Source organism: Bombina bombina, chromosome 5, assembly GCF_027579735.1.
Source record: "Bombina bombina isolate aBomBom1 chromosome 5, aBomBom1.pri, whole genome shotgun sequence".
Lineage (NCBI taxonomy): Eukaryota > Metazoa > Chordata > Amphibia > Anura > Bombinatoridae > Bombina > Bombina bombina.
This window is the reverse complement of record NC_069503.1, coordinates 921,748,367-921,769,326: the sequence shown is the minus strand read 5'-3', so window position 1 is coordinate 921,769,326 and position 20,960 is coordinate 921,748,367. Positions and strand designations below refer to the sequence as shown.

The following is a 20,960-nucleotide window of genomic DNA, read 5'->3' as shown; positions in this document are numbered from 1 at the left end:
GTGTACATGATGTTCCTAGGTATGTCCCACAAACACAGAAGCCTGGTGCTTCACTTGGAGATTCTTTGTTTGGGAACTTAACACTATGTTTAAGCCTGTGCTATTTGCTGTGCTTTCTTTTCTGCTTATAGGCTGTTAATGCGATTACTTTTTATCATGTAGTATTGACATTCAGAGAGAGAGGCTGTTAAAGGGACAGTCTCTACACAAAAAATGTTATTGTTTAAAAAGATAGATAATGCCTTTACTAACCATTCCCCAGCTTTGCACAACCAACATTGTTAGATTAATATACTTTGAAACGGGCAGAAATTTAGAGGTTTAAATGTTATAAAGGCTCTATTGACAGCCTCTTAATCGCATGCTTTTGTATTTGCTTCTCACAACAGGAGACTGATAGTTCATGTGTGCCATATAGATAACATTGTATTCACGCCCGGTAAGTTATTTAAGACTTGGCACAGCACAGTACTAAATGCAACTCAATAGATTTTAAATAGTCAGTCGTGATCAGGGGGTTGTCAGAAGATGCTTAGATACAAGGTAATCACAGAGGTAAAAGTATATTAATATAACTGTGTTGGTTGTGCAAAACTGGGGAATCTATACTATAATCGTGTTTGTAACGTGTCCGTCACCAGTTGCGCATGCATCCTCAAAGGAATGTTGGCTGCACGAGGTAGCCAAAAGAAACCACCTGGATGCAGGAAAGCTGCATCGTGGTGGATTCCGAAAATGGTGGATTCTTTCACCACCCTGCCATTTTTGGAATCCACCTGGATGCAGCGTAGGCAAACAACGCCTTAAACCCCCCCACAAAAAACATGAAACTACGAAAAAAAACCATACCCGCACAAAATAAAGAAAAAAATACTTAACCTCTCCCGCAAAGTATTAACAAACACCGAAACCGCCAACATTGCAAAATAATATAGTAATTAACCCCTAATCCGCAAATATCATAATTAAAATATTAACCCCTTAACCGCCAACTCCCCACATCGCAATAAACCTATTTAACCTATTAACCCCTAAACCGCCAAACCCCCACATTGCAAATACCTTATTTAATTACTAAGCCCCCTAACCTAACACCCCCTAAATTAACCCCAATACTAAGTTACACTTAGGTTTTATTTAACATTAAATTACAGAAACAAAAATCTAAAATTGCAAAAAATAAAAAACACTAATATTACAGAAAAAAATAAATAAAATGATCAAAAATAAAAAAAATTAAACCTAATCTCTATGAAAATAAAAAAGCCCCCCAAAATAAAAACGCCCTAAACTACCAATAGCCCTTAAAAGTGCCTTAAAGGATTACTTTCTGTTATAATTTTTAAGCTAAACAACTAACATATTAAAGTTAATAAACATTAATTAAAACCTACTGACCTATATTTTCTCCAAAACAAAGTTTCATAACGTTCTAAAAGTTATATCTTTTATTCGCCGATGATGTCACGTTATCCTGCCCACTATTTTCAGCACTGCATGTTCAAAAGACTTAAACCAATAACTTTGTGTTTAAAGCGCCATTTTGAAACCTAGGTATTGTAAACGGATTGGTACAGAGCAAAGGATACCCACGGAGTGGGTTTGGAAAACAATTAAATTTGCAGACAAGATTTCTGATATACGGTAGAGATATGTTAATGAAATGCTATTGATAAAAAGCGTATTTGGGGTAGTTAGTAACAGGCATAGAAAATATTTACTTACAGTGGCCCTTTAACTAACCATTGCCCCTAAAGGGGCATTTGTATGGGCATTGCCCTTAAAAGGTCATTCAGCTCTTTTACTGTCCTTAAAAGGGCAATCAGCTCTTTTACAGCCGATTAAATCTCTAATCTTAAAAATAACCCCCCCAAAAAATAAGATCTTCCAGGCGGCACCATCTTCTGTCTTTATACGGAGCAAAGGCAGAGCTGTGGAGCTGGCTTCCCCTGATACATGGATCCTCAGCGGCGGTCCTCAGCAGCATGGAGGCTCCTCTTCATGCGATCGTCCGTCACACACTGAAGATTGAATGCAAGGTTCCCCATATTTATTGGGATACCTTGCATTCCTATTGGCTGAAATTTTGAAATCGGCCAATATGATAAGAGCTACTGAAATCTTATTGGCTGATTTGAACAGCCAATAGGATTTCAGTAGCTCTAATCCTATTGGCTGATTTAAAAATTTCAGCCAATAGGAATGCAAAGTACCCCAAATTGATTGCGGTACCTTGCATTCAATTTTCAGGGTACGCCGGAGATAAAGAGGAACCTTCACGCTGCTGAGAACTGCCGCTCCGGATTTGTGCATCAGGGATGGAGATAGAAGATGATGGAGCCGCCTGGAAGAAGTCCTTCTTCGCCAGACTTCAGGAACGGTGAGTACCTATTTGGGGCTTAGTATTAGGATTTTTTTTTTTTTTTTTAAGATTAGGGATTTAATAGACTGTAAAAGAGCTGATTGCCATTTTAAGGGCAGTAAAAGAGCTGAATGCCCTTTTTTCCCTAAGGTATGGAGAGTCCACAACGTCATTCAATTACTAGTGAGAATATCACTCCTGGCCAGCAGGAGGAGGCAAAGAGCACCACAGCAAAGCTGTTAAGTGTCAATCCCCTACCCATAATCCCCAGTCATTCTCTTTGACTTTCAATGGAGGAGGTGAAGTTTAGTGTCTGAAGAAATGAATTCCTTTTTCTGGTACTTTTCCGTGCAAGCAAGGATTTGGGTTTAGCTGAGTTTACGTGAATCTCTTCAGTAGAGTAGTCCTTGCTTTGTTTCCTAATACATTGCTGCCCATGGTACAGAAAGCCGCAGTTGGTTACTCTGTTCTTTCTTTTTCTACAGGTCTCTGTAAGGAGTATGTGTCCTTTCACGCCTTGTGATCAGTCTTTCTGCCGGACAGCTAGACTGCAGGTAAGTGCTTTTGTCTTGGAGACTTGCACTTCAGAAGAATATTTCATATGCAGTAGATGGGGACATTTTTAAAATCCTTTATACAGGATTCTTTTTCGCAGTGGAAAGGCACATTATGGGCTTGATTTATCAAGCCTCTACGGCTGCAAGTTCTTTCAAGAACTTGCACGCCGTGATTTATCAAGCAGCAGTCACCAGACCGCTGCTTCCCTAACATCTACGCCACCTCTATTGTGGCGAAATTCAATCTCCTCGGTCGAGTCCGACCAAGGAGATTGACAGCTCCTGCCCGCGCGTGATTGGCTGTGCGCGGGCAGAGGGTGGGATTGCACGTGAGCGCAAAATTGCGCTCATGTGCAATGGCGAATACCTGCGGGTAATTTCGCCCCGCCACAGGCGAGCTGAGGCGTACAGGGGCGCGTATACGTTAATAAATCTAGCCCTATGTATGTTGAGACTAGGGGTTAATCTTCCCTTTATTGGGACATTTTTCCTCTTTGGGCTAATTTTGTTGAAATACTTTATTAGTATGTGTGCAGGTCTTATGTTTATACAGTTGGTTTTCTTTGCTTGCTTAGCTAGAACAGGCTAACTGACAGACTGCTCAAGCATTTGTGTAAATTTAACTCCGGTGTTGTAGCAGAGGGAAACGCGCGCCTTTTACTTGCTGCATAGTTTCCTCTCTCTGCTGGTCATGTGACTTCTCTCTGCTGTCGGATATTCACAGAGCGCAGCGGCATCATTGAATTTCAGTCTCTTCAGTGTTGATCTACTATACGATCGTTTTAGAGACTTCTGGCAGCCAAGTTGTGTATAAGTGTTATGGTAAGGCACCTCAACCTGTCTGAGGTGTAAGGGGCCTGATTGGTTTACTATTTTAAAGAATTTTTGCATAACGTTAAGCGGCTGTGGTATTAAAAATTCTTAAAGTGACAGTGTATTTAAAAAAAATTCTTCAATTTGGGGAATTTTTTATTTAGTATTATGGACATGGAAGAATGTCTTGACAAATGCTTGTTATGCCTAGAGACACATTGTTTTGCCTATGCAATTCTGTGCTGCATGTTTAGCTAGAACACCTACTGCTACGCAGGTTGCCCTCTCTCATAAAGTCTGATGAGGAGTATACATCAGTAGCCTCTGAGGGTGAAATCTCAGATTCGGACAGTATTATTCTTTCATCTGACACTGAAGAAGTAAACTTCAGATTTAAGCTTGAACACCTTTGTGTACTGTTAAAGGAGGTATTGGCTACTTTGGGCGACTCCTATACTTCTGTCGTTGTCAACCCTAAGAAGTCTAGTAAATGTAATAAATACTATGATATTCCTTCCTCTGTGGAAGTTTTTTCTGTCCCAGACTCCATTAAAGATTCTTGGCACACAGTGCCTAAAGTAGAAGGGGCTATTTCTACCCTGGCTAAGAGAACTGCGATCCCTATTGAGGATAGCTGTTCCTTTATCTCATGGACAGAATCCTGGAGGCTTATTTGAAGAAGATGTATGTTCATCAAGGTCTTCAATGGCAATCTGCAGTTTGTATTGCCACAGTGGCAAGTGCAGCATCTTATTGGTGTGATGCTTTGTCTGAATTGATTTTAGAAGAGACTCAGTTGGAGGAGATACAAGCTAGGATTAAGGCTCTCAAACTATCCAACTCCTTTATCTCTGATGCTAACATGCAAGTTATTAGACTGGGAGCCAAGATGTCTGGCTTCGCTGTTCTAGCCCATAGGGCTCTGTGGCTAAAATCTTGGTCAGGTGATGTTGCCTCCAAGTCCAAGCTTTTGTTGCTACCTTATAAAGTTAAGACCTTGTTTGGCCCTGATCTGGCAGAAATAATTTCTGAAATTACATGTGGACAGGGGTACATTCTACCACAAGACAAGAAGAATAGACCTAAAGGACGTCAAAGTAATTTTCGTAACTTTCGTAATTTCAAAGATCCAAAGTCTAACTCTCCCTCCTCTAAGCAGGAACAGTCCAAGTATTTTTGGAGACCCAATCAGTCTTGGAACAAGGTGAAGAAATCAAAGAAACCCTCAGCTGAGTCTAAGCCAGCATGAAGGGTCTGCCCCCGGTCCGGGATTTCCCGGTTTTGTCAAGCGTGGAGACGAAATGGCCCAGATCCTTGGGCTGTGGAAATAGTATCTCAGGGTTACAAAATAGAATTCAAAACTTTCCCTTCCAGGGGCAGATTCCACCTCTCAAGATTATCTGCAGACCAGGTAAAAAGAAAGGCATTCTTGAGTGATTGTTCCAGTAAGGGAACAGGGTCTAGGATTCTTTTCAAATCTGTTTGTGGTTCCCAAAAAAAGAGGGAACTTTTTGACCCATTTTAGACCTAAAGTGCCTCAATAAGTTTCTCAAGGTACCGTCCTTCAAAATGGAAACCATTTGTTCCATTCTTCCTTTGGTCTAAGAGGGTCATTTCATGATGACCATAGACCTGAAGGACGTGTATTTATGTTCCCATCCTCAGGGATCATCACAAATTCATGAGATTTGCCATTCTAGACAAACACTTTCAGTTTGTGGCTCTTCTGTTTGGCCTTGCCACAGCTCCCAGAATTTTCTCAAAGGTTCTGTGGGGCTCTCTTGGCAGTGATCAGGTCTCGGGGAATTGTAGTGGCACTATTCCTGGACGACATATTGGTTCAGGTGCCATCTTTTCGACAAGCAAGCTCTGCAATTATGCATGCTCAGACAATAGACCATTCAGATCTGTCTCAGAGGATAGATCTAGACCAGTTGACAAGAGACTCTCACCCGTGGCGGCTTTCTCAGGATCATCTGTCTCAGGGCACATGATTCCGGATACCTTCCTGGGTGATTGTGACCACGGACGCCAGCCTGCTAGGCTGGGGAGAAGTCTGCGACTCGTTAAAGGCGCAGGGACTATGGACTCGGGAGGATTCTGCTCTCCCGATAAACAGCTTGTAATTGAGAGCAATTTACAATGCTCCGATGGCTTGGCCTCAAACCGGGCTAAGGACAATTATCAGGTTTCAGTCGGACAACGTCACCTCAGTGGCTTACATCAACTACCAGGGAGGAACTTTGAGTTCCTTAGCGGAAGCTCACAATTGTTTATCTGCAATCCACATTCCTGGAGTGGACAACTGGGAAGCAGATTTCCTGAGCAGACAGACATTTCATCCCGTGGAGAGGACTGTATTCTCCAGGTAAACCCTCAAATGGGGGTGCTGGAGTTGGATCTGATGGCGTCTTGGCAGAATGCCAAGGTACGGTTCAAGGTCAAGAGCTCCTCAGGCCACTCTGATAGATACTCTGGCGGTTCCTTGGGATTTCGGTCTAGCATACCCGTTTCCTCAGTTTGCGCTCCTTCCACGAGTTATTGCTCGTATCAAACAAGAGAGAGCATCGCTAATTCTAATAGCTCCTCCATGGTCTCGCAGGATCTGGTATGCCGACCTAGTGAAGATGTCTTCTTGGCCACCTTGGAGGTTGCCTCTGAGGAAGGACCCTCTAACTCAGGGTCCATAACTCGGGGTCCATTCTCTGAAGCTGACTGCTTGGAGATTGAATGTTTAGTTCTGTTTTAGCATGGATTTTCTGAGTCAGTCATTGAGACCATGATCCAGGCTCGCAATCCTGTTACTTGAAAAATATATCATAAGGTATGCCGTAAATACCTTTATTGGTGTGAATCTAAGGGCTTCTCTTGGAGTAGGGTCAGGATTCCTAGAATTTTGTCTTTTCTCCAGGCAGGTCTGGAGAAAGGGTTGTCAGTCAGTTCACTGAAAGGTCAGATATCTGCAAGCGTATGGCAGATGTGCCAGATGTTCAATCTTTTTGTCAGGCCCTGGTTAGAATCAGGCCTGTGTTTAAACCTGTTGCCCCTCCTTGGAGCCTTAATCTTGCTCTTAAAGTTTTGCAGCAGACTCCATTTGAGCCAATGCATTCCATTGATATTAAGTTGCTATATTGGAAGGTTTTGTTTCTTATTGCTATCTCTTCTGCTTGTAGAGTTTTTGAACTCTCGGCTTTGCAGTTTGATTCGCCTTACCTTATCTTTCATGCTGATAGAACGGTTCTTCGTACTAAATTGGTGTTTCTTCCTAAAGTGGTTTCGGATAGAAATATTAATCGGGGAAATTGTTGCTTCTCTCTGTCCCAATCCTTCTTCTCATAAAGAACGTCTGTTGCACAACTTGGATGTTGTGCATGCTCTAAAATTCTACCAACAGGCAACTAAGGATTTTCGCCAATCTTCTGCCCTGTTTGTTTGTTTGTTTCTTAGGAAGCGTAAGGGTCAAAAGGCTACTGCTACTTCTCTTTCCCTCTGGTTTAGAAGTATAATTCATTTTGCTTATGAGACTGCTGGACAGCAGCCTCCTGAGAGAATTACAGCTCATTCCACTAGGGCTGTCTCCTCCTCCTCTTTTTGGGCTTTCAAAAATGAAGTTTCTGTGGAATAGATTTGCAAGGCTGAAACTTGCTCCTCTCTGCATACTTTTTCCAAATTGTATACTTTTGCCTCAACTGAGGCCTCTTTTTGGAGAAAGGATCTTCAAGCGGTGGTGCCTTCTGTTTAGGTCTGCCTGTCTTGTTCTCCCTCCCTGTTCATTTTGTGTTCTCTAGCTTGGGTTTGGATTCTCACTATTAATTGAATGACGTTGTGGACTCTCCATATCTTAGGAAAGAAAACAAAATTCATGCTTACCTGATGATAAATTTCTTTCTTTCTGGATATGGAGAGTCCACGACCCCACCCTTTATTAAGACAGTTATTTTTTACTAATACTCAGGCACCTCTACACCTTTGTGTTATTCCTTTTCCATTTCCCTTAGGTCAAATGACTGGGGATTATGGGTAGGGGAGTGACACTTAACAGCTTTGCTGTGGTGCTCTTTGCCTCCTGCTGCTGGCCAGGAGTGATATTCCCACTAGTAATTGAATGACTTTGTAGACTCAACATATCCGGAAAGAAAGAAATTGATCAGATAATCATAAATTTCGTTTTTTCTGTCTTAAAATTATGATGGTCCACAGTCCTCAATAACATATGGTATATATTTCCCGCCGCTAGGAGGAGGTCAAGAACCCATACAAGATCTTCAAAACCCTCCCAACTCACTCTTAGTTTTGCTCTTAGCCTCGTAGGAGATGGTTGAGAATATAGGCTGTTCCAGCTCATTGCTTATGGATTACAAATTGGGTGCTCAAGCCTATGTGAATCCCTGAAGAGTATAATTTACAAAGAAGAAAGAAAAGACTCTTCACAGCAGCTGAATGATACAGGGACACAGGAGTTCCCTGTTATGTGCACAGCATTTCCCTAAGGGACATCATAACTACCCTCAGTCCCTAAGGGACTTCAGTATTTCCTACTGCAATCTTCTGCGGTACTCAATCCCTGCACTGGATGGGCTCTCTACTGGATACTGCTGCAGTTGCATTAACATTGACATGCCTGGTAAGCCAGTGGACGGGTGCTGCTTAAGGTAAGTGCCTTTACACAGCAGACACATCTAGAGGCTATTTGTAGGTACTCTAACACAGGTACAGCATAGCCAGGGGACTTCACCTGCTCCCCTCATGACACAATTTTTTTTCTCCATATCATATCTCTAACAGTTCTACAAACACTGCAAACATTATTAGAGAAGCATCTGACCCTTTTTCACTCTCTGGCAGTTTTAGGGTTTTTCTTTGAGCACTTTTAAGAGAACCGGCAATAGCTTAGTGCATGAAGCGGTAGTGTGCATGCTCTGGTTAGGATGGGGAACACATTTGTCATTATACAAAGACACCAGCTTTGCTCCTGGCTGTAGCTCCCTACCCTCAGTGTTTCCAGGCTTTTCTCTCTCGGTCCAGAGCCTCTGTGACTAGATTTCTACTAAAACATTTGGGGCCTATTTCTAAACAAATTCTAATATGATTGCCTGTCAAACTCATGAAAGGTATGAGGAACCATGTAGGAAATGTCAGGGGGTAGTTAGGGCATCTTCTTATTTCTGGGGGCTATAAAGCTGATTACATTGGGAGATAGTAAAAGTGTCTGAGGGTGAATTACTATAGTGTAGAGGGCTCTCTACCAGGTTTTCTCTGTACTGTTTATAATATAAGGTGTAATCAAATACTGTTATAATATCGAGCAAAATATTTCTGTCCCCACTGTTATTTCCATAGAGGAATCCGTTTCAATTATACCTCTATATACATATATATGTTTATTTCTCTTGTAAGGTGTATCCAGTCCACGGATCATCCATTACTTGTGGAATATTCTCCTTCCCAACAGGAAGTTGCAAGAGGATCACCCACAGCAGAGCTGCTATATAGCTCCTCCCCTAACTGCCATACCCAGTCATTCTCTTGCAACTCTCAACAAGCATGGAGGTAGTAAGAGAGAAGTGGTGTAACGTAGTTGTTTTCTCTTGTTAAGTGTATCCAGTCCACGGATCATCCATTACTTATGGAATATATTCTCCTTCCCAACAGGAAGCTGCAAGAGTCCACCCACAGCAAAGCTGCTATATAGCTCCTCCCCTAACTGCCATATTCAGTCATTCTCTTGCAAGCCTCAACATAGATAGGAGGTCGTGAGAGTCTGTGGTGCTTTCTACTTAGTTTATTCTTCAATCAAAAGTTTGTTATTTTTAAATGGCACCGGAGTGTGCTGTTTATCTCAGGCAGTATTTGGAAGAAGAATCTGCCTGCGTTTTTCTATGATCTTAGCAGACGTAACTAAGATCCATTTGCTGTTCTCACACATTCTGAGGAGTGAGGTACTTCAGAGGGGGAATGGCGTGCAGGTTTTCCTGCAGATAAGGTATGTGCAGTAAAATATTTTTCTAGGAATGGAATTGACTAAGAAAATACTGCTGATACCGAAGTAATGTAAGTAAAGCCTTAAATGCAGCGATAGGGACTGGTATCAGGCTTATTAATAGAGATACATACTCTTGTAAAAATGTGTTTTAAAACGTTTGCTGGCATGTTTAATCGTTTTTTAACATATGTTTGGTGATAAAACTTATTGGGGCCTAAGTTTTTTCCACATGGCTGGCTTAAATTTTGCATAGAAACAGTTAACTGAAGCTTCCCACTGTTGGCTGTGGCAGTTTGTTGTGTCTGTTTTTAAAAACGTCTATGTCTTTTTTTTTTTTTGCATTAAGGGGTTAATCATCCATTTGCAAGTGGGTGCAATGCTCTGTTACCTTATTACATGTACTGTAAAAATTTCGTTTGTTTTACTGCCTTTTTTTCACTGTTTTCAAATTTTGACAAAATTTGTTTCTCTTAAAGGCACAGTAACGTTTTATATATTTGCTTGTTAACTTGATTTAAAGTGTTTTCCAAGCTTACTAGTCTCATTATTAGTCTGTTCTAACATGTCTGACATAGAGGAAGCTCTGTGTTCATTATGTTTTAAAGCCATGGTGGAACCCCATCTTAGAATGTGTACTAGATGTACTGATTTCATGTTAAACAATAAAGATCATTTTTTGTCTTTAAAAACATTATCACCAGAGGATTCTGTCGTGGGGGTAGTTATGCCGACTAACTCTCCCCACGTGTCAGACCTTTTGACTCCCGCTTTAGGGACTCACGCTCAAATGGCGCCAAGTACATCAAGGGCACCCATAGCGTTTCTTTTACCAGGGGATTCTGTCGAGGGGAAAGTTATGCCGACTAACTCTCCCCACGTGTCAGACCCTTCGACTCCCGCTTCAGGGACTCGCGCTCAAATGGCGCCAAGTACATCAAGGGCGCCCATAGCGTTTATTTTACAAGACATGGCAAAGGTGGTGAATAATATTCTGGCAGCAGTATTAGTCAGACTACCTGAAATTAAAGGAAAGCAGTTAGCTCTGGGGGTAGATACAGAGCATACAGACGCTTTAAGAACCATGTATGATACTACCTCACAATATGCTTAGTCTGTGGGTGATTTTTTTTTGACTCAGGGAAGATGATTTAACCTGATTCTGATATTTCTACATTTAAAATTTATGCTTGAGAACCTCCACTTGTTGCTCAGGGAGGCTTTGGCTGCTCTGAATGAATGTGTACAATCGCAGGGCCAGAGAAATTGTGTAGACTGGATAAATAATATGCAGTGCCGGTGTGTACTGATGTTTTTCCAATACCTAAAGAGGTTTACTAAAAATGTTTTAATAAGGAATGGGATAGACCAGGTGTGCCGTTCTCTTCCCCTCCTATTTTTTAGAAGAATGTTTTCTAATAGTTACCACCACACGGGACTTCTGGCAGACAGTTCCTAAGGTGGAGAGAAGAGTTTCTACTCTAGCTAAGCGTACCACTACCTCTGACGAGGACAGTTGTGCTTTTTAGATCCAATGGATAAAAAATGTTTATTCAACAGGGTTTTATCCTGCAGCCCCTTGCATACATTGCTTCTGTCACTGCTGCTGCGGCGTTCTGGGTTGAGTCTCTTGATGAGGCTTTACAGTTAAGCGACTCCATTGGATGAATATATTTGACAAGCTTATGCTAGCCAATTTCTTTGTTTTCTGATGCCTTGTTCATTTGACTAGACTAACGGCTAAGAATTCTGTTTTTTACTATACTGGCGCGCAGAGCGCTATGGCTTATATCATGGTCAGCTGTCGTGACTTTAATAAATAAGCTACTTAACTTCCCTTCAAGGGGCAGACCCTATTCGGGCCTGGTTTGAAGGAGATTATTGCTTATATCACTGGAGGAAAAGGTCATGCCCTTCCTCAGGATAGGTCTAAATCAAGGGCATAAAAAAAAAAAAAAAAAAAAGTCTAATTTTCGTACCTTTTAAAAACTTCAGGGCAGGTGTGGCATCCTCTTCCTCTAAGGCAAAACAAGAGGGAATTGTTGCTCAGTCCAAGGCGGTCTGGAGACAATCGGACCTGGAACAAAGATAAGCAGGCCAAGGAGCCTGCTGCTGCCTCTAAGGCAGCATGAAGGAACGGACCCCTATCCGGTAACGGATCCTATAGGGGGCAGACTTTCATTCTTTGTCCAAGCATGGGCAAGAGATGCCCAGGATCCCTAGGCATTGGAATTTATATCCCAGAGATATCTTCTGGATTTCAAAGATTCCCCCCCAAAAAAGGGGGAGATTTCGCCTTTCACAATTATCTGCAAACCAGATAAAGAAGGAGGCATTCTTACATTGTGTACGAGATCCATCCAGTTCCAAGAGAGGAACAGGGACAGAGTTTTTACTCAAATCTGTTTGTGGTTCCCAAGGAGAGGGAACCTTCAGACCTATTTTGGATCTAAAGATCTTAAACAAATTCCTCAGAATTCCGTCATTTAAGATGGAAACTATTCGTACCATCTTAACTATGATCCAGGAGAGTCAATAGAGGACTACAATGGATTTGAAGGATGCTTATCCTCACATTGTGATGCATAAAGATCACCATCGTTTTTCAGGTTTGCCTTTCTAGACAGGCATTACCAGTTTGTAGCTCTTTCCTTTGGGATATCTACAGCCCCAAGAATCTTTATGGAGGTTCTGGGGTCGCTTTGGCGGTCCTTAGACCGCGGGGCATAGAAGTGGCCCCTTATTTAGACGACATCCTGATACAGGCGTCAAACATCCAAATTGCCCAGTCTCATACGGACGTAGTACTGGCATTTCTGAGATCACATGGGTGGAAAGTGAACAAGGAAAGAGTTCTCTATCCCCAATCTCAAGGGTTTCCCTCCTAGGGACTCTGATAGATTCTGTAGAAATGAAAATTTACCTGACGGAGTCCAGGTTGTCAAAGTTTCTAAATTTCTGCCGTGTTTTTTCATCCCATCCGCGCCCTTCGGTGGCTCAGTACATGAATGAAATCGGCTTAATGGTAGCGGCAAGGGACATAGTACCGTTTGCACGTCTACATTTCAGACCGCTGCAACTATGCATGCTCAGTCAGAGGAACGGGGATTACACAGATTTGTCCCCCTGTTAAACCTGGACCAAGAGACCAGAGATTCTCTTCTCTGGTGACTATGTCGGGTCCATCTGTCCAAGGGTATGACCTTCCGCAGGTCAGATGGGACAATTGTTACAATAGATGCCAGCCTTTTAGGTTGGGATGCAGTCTGGAACTCCCTGAAGGCTCAGGGATAGTGGACTTAGGAGGAGACCCTCCTTCTAATAAATATTCTGGAACTGGGAGTGATTTTCCATGCTCTTCAGACTTGGCCTCAGTTAGCAACTCTGAGGTACATCATACTCAGTCGGACAATATACACGACTGTGGCTTACATCAGCCATCAAGGGGGAACAGAAGTTCCCTAGCGATGTTAGAAGTCTTACAATAATTCACTGGACAGAGACTCACTCTCGTCTATCAGCTATCCATATCCCAGGTGTTGAGAACTGGGAGGTGGATTTTCTAAGTCGTCAGACTTTTCTTCCGGGGGAGTGGGATTTCCTCCGGAGGTCAAGACCAAGCAGGAGAGGGCTTTGGTGTTTTTGACAGCGCCTGCGTAGCCACGCAGGACCTGGTATGCAGATCTGGTGGACATGTCATCCTTTCCATCACGGTCTCTGCTTCTGAGACAGGTCCCTCTACCTCAGGGTCCTTTCAACCATCTAAATAGAATCAATCTGAGATGGACTGCCTGGAGACTGAACGCTTGATGTTATCAAAGCATGGCTTCTCCGAGTCAGTCATTGATACCTTAATACAGACATGAAAGCCTGTCTCTAGGAAAATTGAACATAGATATGGTGTAAATATCTGATTGTTATGAATCCAAGGGTTACTCATGGAGTAAAGTCTGGATTCCCAGGATATTATCTTTTCTCCAAGATGTTTTTGAGAAAAGGGTTGTCAGCTAATTCCTTAAAAGGGGACAGATTTTTACTCTGTCTATTTTTTTGCACAAGCGTCTGGCAGGTATTCTAGAAGTTCAGACATTTGGTCAGGCTTTGGTTAGATCCAAGCCTGTGTTTAAAACTGTTGCTCCGCCATGGAGCTTAAACCTGATTCTTAAGGTTCTTCAAGAAGTTCCGTTTGAACCTTTTTTGTTCCATAGATATCAATCTTTATCTTGGAAAGTTCCTTTTGGGTAGCTAATTCCTCGACTCGTAGAGTCTCCAAGTTATCTGTGTTACAATGTGATTCTCCTTATCTGGTCCTTCGTACGGATAAGGTAGTCCTGCGTACCAACCTGGGTTTTTTCCTAAGGTGGTATCTAACAAGTACATCACTCAAGAGATAGTTGTTCCATGCTTGTATCCTAATCCTTCCTCAAAGAAGGAACGTCTATTACACAATATTGGACGTGGTTTGTGCTTTAAAGTTTTACTTACAAGCTACTACAGTTTTCATCAAACGTTCACCTTGTTTGTTGTCTATTCTGGACAGAGGAGAGGTCAAAAGACTTCAGCAGCCTCTCTGTCTTTTTGGTTAAAAAGCATAATTCATTTAGCTTATGAGACTGCTGGACAGCAGCCTCCTGAAGGGATTACAGCTCATTCTACTAGAGCTGTGGTTTTCACTTGGGCCTTTTTTAAATGTGGCTTCTGTTGAACAGATTTACAAGATGGAGTCTTGGTCTGCGCTTCATACTTTTCAAATTTAACAAATTTGATACCTTGCTTCTTCGGAGGCTATTTTTGGGAGAAAGGGTTTTTTACAGGCAGTGGTAACTTCCGTTTAAGTACCTGCCTTGTCCCTCCCATCATCCGTGTACTTTAGCTTTGGTATTGGTATTCCATAAGTAATGGATGATCCGTGGACTGGATACACTTAACAAGAGAAAACATAATTTATGCTTACCTGATAAATTTATTTCTCTTGTAGTGTATCCAGTGCACGGCCCGCCCTGTCACTTTAAGGCAGGTAATTTTTTCATTTGAACTACAGTCACCACTGCACCCTATGGTTTTTCCTTTCTCTGCATGTTTTCGGTCGAATGACTGAATATGGCAGTTAGGGGAGGAGCTATATAGCAGCTTTGCTGTGGGTGGACTCTTGCAGCTTCCTGTTGGGAAGGAGAATATATTCCATAAGTAATGGATGATCCGTGGACTGGATACACTACAAGAGAAATAAATTTATCAGGTAAGCATAAATTATGTTTTTATTCTTCAGTCAAAAGTTTGTTATTTTTAAATGGTACCGGAGTTGTACTATTTTGTCCCAGGCAGAAAATAGAAGAAGAATCTGCCTGTTATTTCTATGATCTTAGCAGGTTGTAACTAAGATCCATTGCTGTTCTCACACATGACTGAAGAGAGAGGTAACTTCAGCGGGGGAATGGCGTGCAGGTTATCCTGCTATGAATGAAGTATGTGCAGTTAAATTTTTTTCTAGAAGATGTGAATGCTAGAAAATGCTGCTGATACCAGATTTATGTAAGGTAAGCCTGAATACAGTCATTTAATAGCGACTGGTATCATGCTTACTTTCTGTGGTAATACTCTTATAGATTTGCAATATAAAACGTTTGCTGGCATGTTTAAACGTTTTTATATATACTTTGGTGATAAAACTTTATTGGGGCCTAGTTTTTTTCCACATGGCTGGCTTAAATTTGCCTAGAAACAGTTTCCTGAGGCTTTCCACTGTGTTACTATGAGTGGGAGGGGCTTAATTTAGCGCTTTTTTGCGCAGTAACATTTACAGACTGAGACATCCAGCTTCCTCCAGGAGTCCCCTGAATGCTATAGGACCTCTCTCAAGGGCTCTTAGGCTTTCCAAAATCGTTTGTTGGGGAAGGTAGGCCCACAGCAAGGCTGTGGCAGTTTGTTGTGACTGTTAAAAAACGTCTATCGTTTTTTTTATTTGTTTTTTTAACTAAGGGGTTAATCATCCATTTGCAAGTGGGTGCAATGCTCTGTTAGCTTATTATACACACTGTAAAAATTTCGTTTGATTTACTGCTTTTTTTTCACTGTTTTTCAAATTCTGACAAAATTTGTTTCTCTTAAAGACACAGTACCGTTTTTATATTTTGCTTGTTAACTTTATTTAAAGTGTTTTCCAAGCTTGCTGGTCTCATTGCTAGTCTGTTTAAACATGTCTGACATAGAGGAAACTCCTTGTTCATTATGTTTAGAAGCAATGGTGGAACCCCCTCTTAGAATGTGTAGCAAATGTACTGATTTCACTTTCAGTAATAAAGATCATATTTATCACCAGAGGACTCTGACGAGGGGGAAGTTATGCCGACTAACTCGCCCCACGTGTCAGACCCTTTGACTCCCGCTCAAGGGACTCACGCTCTAATGGCGCCAAGTACATCTAGTGCGCCCATAGCGTTTACTTTACAAGACATGGCGGCAGTCATGGATAATACCCTGTCAGCGGTATTATCCAGACTACCTGGGTTTAGAGGAAAGCGAGACAGCTCTGGAGTTAGAAGAAATACAGAGCATACTGCCACTTTAAGAGCTATGTCTGATACTCCCTCACAATATACAGAAGCTGAGGAAGGAGAGCTTCTTTCTGTGGGTGATGTTTCTGACTCAGGGAAAAAGATTCAACCTGATTCTGATATGTCTACATTTAAATTTAAGCTTGAACACCTCCGCGTGTTGCTCAGGGAGGTTTTAGCTGCTCTAAATGACTGTGATACAATTGCAGTGCCAGAAAAATTGTGTAGATTGGACAAATACTATGCAGTGCCGGTGTGCACTGATGTTTATCCAATACCTAAAAGGTTTACAGAAATCATTACTAAGGAATGGGATAGACCAGGTGTGCCGTTCTCTCCCCCTCCTATTTTTAAGAAAATGTTTCCAATAGATGCCACCACACGGGACTTATGGCAGACAGTCCCTAAGGTGGAGGGAGCAGTTTCTACACTAGCTAAGCGTACTACTATCCCTGTCGAGGACAGTTGTGCTTTCTCAGATCCAATGCATAAAAAGTTAGAGGGTTACCTTAAAAAAATGTTTATTCAACAAGGTTTTATTCTACAGCCCCTTGCATACATTGCCCCAGTCACTGCTGCTGCGGCGTTCTGGTTTGAGTCTCTGGAAGAGGCTTTACAGGTAGAGACCCTATTGGATGACATACTTGACAAGCTTAGAGCACTTAAGCTAGCCAATTCTTTTGTTTCTGATGCCATTGTTCATTTGACTAAACTAACGGCTAAGAATTCTGGTTTTGCTATTCAAGCGCGCAGGGCGCTATGGCTTAAATCATGGTCAGCTGACGTTACTTCAAAGTCTAAGCTGCTTAACATTCCCTTCAAGGGGCAGACCCTATTTGGGCCTGGTTTGAAGGAGATTATTGCTGATATCACTGGAGGAAAAGGTCATGCCCTTCCTCAGGATAGGTCCAAATCAAGGGCCAAACAGACTAATTTTCGTGCCTTTCGAAACTTCAAGGCGAGTACGGCATAAACTTCCTCTAATGCAAATCAAGAGGGAACTTTTGCCCAGTCCAAGTCGGTCTGGAAACCTAACCAGACCTGGAATAAAGGTAAGCAGGCCAAAAAGCCTGCTGCTGCCCCTAAGTCAGCATGAAGTATCAGCCCCATATCCGGTAACGGATCTAGTAGGGGGCAGACTTTCGCTCTTCGCCCAGGCTTGGGCAAGAGATGTCCAGGATCCCTGGGCGTTGGAAATTGTATCCCAGGGATATCTTCTGGACTTCAAAGCTTCTCCTCCAAAAGGGAGATTTCACCTTTCACAATTATCTGCAAACCAGATAAAGAGAGAGGCATTCTTACACTGTGTTCAAGACCTCCTAGTTATGGGAGTGATCCATCCTGTTCCACAGGAGGAACAAGGACAGGGATTTTCCTCAAATCTGTTTATGGTTCCCAAAAAAGAGGGAACCTTCAGACAAATTTTAGATCTCAATATTTTAAACAAATTCCTCAAAGTTCCGTCGTTCAAGATGGAAACTATTCGTACCATCCTACCTATGATCCAGGAGGGTCAATACATGACTACAGTGGATTTAAAGGATGCTTATCTTCACATTCCGATACATAAAGATCATCATCGGTTTCTCAGGTTTGCTTTCCTGAACAGGCATTACCGGTTTGTAGCTCTTCCCTTTGGGTTAGCTACAGCTCCAAGAATCTTTACAAAGGTTCTGGGGTCACTTCTGGCGGTCCTAAGACCGCGGGGCATAGCAGTGGCCCCTTATTTAGACGACATTCTGATACAGGCATCAAATTTCCAAATTGCCAAGTCTCATACGGACATAGTTCTGGCATTTCTGAGGTCGCATGGGTGGAAGGTGAACGAGGAAAAGAGTTCTCTATCCCCTCTCACAAGAGTCTCCTTTCTGGGAACTCCTAATAGATTCTGTAGAAATGAGGATTTACCTGACAGAGTCCAGGTTATCAAAACTTCTAAATTTCTGCCGTGTTCTTTATTCCACTTCTCGCCCTTCGGTGGCTCAGTGTATGGAAGTAATCGGCTTAATGGTAGCGGCAATGGACATAGTGCCGTTTGTACGCCTACATCTCAGACCGCTGCAACTATGCATGCTCAGTCAGTGGAATGGGGATTACACAGATTTGTCCCCTCTACTAAATCTGGATCAAGAGACAATGGATTCTCTTCTCTGGTGGCTATCTCGGGTCCATCTGTCCAAGGGAATGACCTTTCGCAGGCCAGATTGGACAATTGTAACGACAGATGCCAGCCTTCTAGGCTGGGGGGCAGTCTGGAACTCTCTGAAGGCTCAGGGATCGTGGACTCAGGAGGAGACACTCCAATAAACATTCTGGAACTGAGAGCGATATTCAATGCTCTTCAGGCTTGGCCTCAGCTAGCGACAATGAGGTTCATCAGATTTCAGTCGGACAACATCACGACTGTGGCTTACATCAACCATCAAGGGGGAACAAGGAGTTCCCTAGCAATGTTAGAAGTCTCAAATATAATTCGCTGGGCAGAGATTCACACTTGCCACCTATCAGCTATCCATATCCCAGGTGTAGAGAACTGGGAGGCGGATTTTCTAAGTCGACAGACTTTTCATCCGGGGGAGTGGGATCTCCATCCGGAGGTGTTTGCACAATTGATTCATCGTTGGGGCAAACCAGAACTGGATCTCATGGTGTCTCGCCAGAACGCCATGCTTCCTTGTTACAGATCCAGGTCCAGGGACCCCAAGGCAACGCTGATAGATGCTCTAGCAGCTCCTTGGTCCTTCAACCTGGCTTATGTGTTTCCACCGTTTCTTCTGCTCCCTCGTCTGATTGCCAAAATCAAGCAGGAGAGAGCATCTGTGATCTTGATAGCGCCTGCGTGGCCACGCAGCACTTGGTATGCAGATCTGGTGGACATGTCATCCTTTCCACCATGGACTCTGCCGCTGAGATACGACCTTCTACTTCAAGGTCCTTTCAATCATCCAAATCTAATTTCTCTGAGGCTGACTGCCTAGAGATTGAATGCTTGATTTCATCAAAGCGTGGTTTCTCCGAGTCAGTCATTGATACCTTAATTCAGGCAGGAAAGCCTGTCACCAGGAAAATCTATCATAAGATATGGCGTAAATATCTTTATTGGTGTGAATCCAAGGGCTACTCATGGAGTAAGGTCAAGATTCCCAGGATATTCTCTTTTCTCCAAGAAGTATTGGAGAAATGATTGTCAGCTAGTTCCTTAAAGGGACAGATTTCTGCGCTGTCTATTCTTTTGCACAAGCATCTGGCGGATGTTCCAGACGTTCAGGCATTTTGTCAGGCTTTAGTTAGAATCAAGCCTGTGTTTAAACCTGTTGCTCCACCATGGAGTTTAAATTTGGTTCTTAAAGTTCTTCAGGGGGTTCCGTTTGAACCTCTTCATTCCATAGATATCAAACTTTTATCTTGGAAAGTTCTTTTTTTGGTAGCTATTTCCTCGGCTCGTAGAGTTTCCGAGTTATCTGCCTTACAATGTGATTCTCCTTATCTGATCTTCCATGCAGATAAGGTAGTTCTGCGTACCAAACCTGGGTTTTTACCTAAGGTGGTATCTAATAAGAATATCAATCAGGAGATTGTTGTTCCATCCTTGTGTCCTAATCCTTCTTCAAAGAAGGAACGTCTATTACACAATCTGGACGTGGTTCGTGCTTTAAAGTATTATTTACAAGCTACTAAAGATTTTCGTCAAACATCTGCTTTGTTTGTTGTCTACTCTGGACAGAGGAGAGGCCAAAAGGCTTCGGCAACCTCTCTTTCTTTTTGGCTAAGAAGTATAATCCGCTTAGCTTATGAGACTTCTGGCCAGCAGCCTCCTGAAAGGATTACAGCTCATTCTACTAGAGCTGTGGCTTCCACATGGGCCTTTAAAAATGAGGCTTCTGTTGAAAGATTTGCAAGGCGGCGACTTGGTCTTCGCTTCATAATTTTTCAAAATTCTACAAATTTGATTTTTTTGCTTCTTCGGAGGCTATTTTTGGGAGAAAGGTTTTACAGGCAGTGGTACCTGCCTTGTCCCTCCCTTCATCCGTGTACTTTAGCTTTGGTATTGGTATCCCACAAGTAATGGATGATCCGTGGACTGGATACACCTTACAAGAGAAAACATAATTTATGCTTACCTGATAAATTTATTTCTCTTGTGGTGTATCCAGTCCACGGCCCGCCCTGTCATTTTAAGGCAGGTATTTTTTAATTTTAAACTACAGTCACCACTGCACCCTATGGTTTCTCCTTTCTCTGCTTGTTTTCGGTCGAATGACTGGATATGGCAGTTAGGGGAGGAGCTATATAGCAGCTCTGCTGTAGGTCATCCTCTTGCAACTTCCTGTTGGGAAGGAGAATATCCCACAAGTAATGGATGATCCGTGGACTGGATACACCACAAGAGAAATAAATTTATCAGGTAAGCATAAATTATGTTTTTATGGCTATACCTTAGACTGACTCATAGAGGTGGGAGGGATTAAAAGCTCTTGGAATGTTGGGTATCTTTCCCTCCTCCTAGTAGCCAGGGGTTAAAGGGACATGATGCACAAAGCTGACTAGAAAAAATCGCCTGAACATCTCTATATAAAAAAAGAAAGATATTTTACCTCAAAATGTCCTCCGTAGCCAGATCCTGTTGTAAAGGTACTTTTAAGCAGCACATCAGGATGCTAGTCCCAGGACTTGCAAGGGAGTGTGCATCTGGC

The 20,960-nt window shown here is 42.5% G+C and overlaps 1 protein-coding gene across 1 annotated transcript in view; it reads left to right on the top strand.

Moving 5' to 3' along the window:
• MYBL1 (MYB proto-oncogene like 1) overlaps positions 1-20,960 on the top strand; it is a 397,408-nt gene that overhangs the window by 42,782 nt on the left and 333,666 nt on the right. The gene's annotated exons all lie outside the window — the stretch shown is intronic.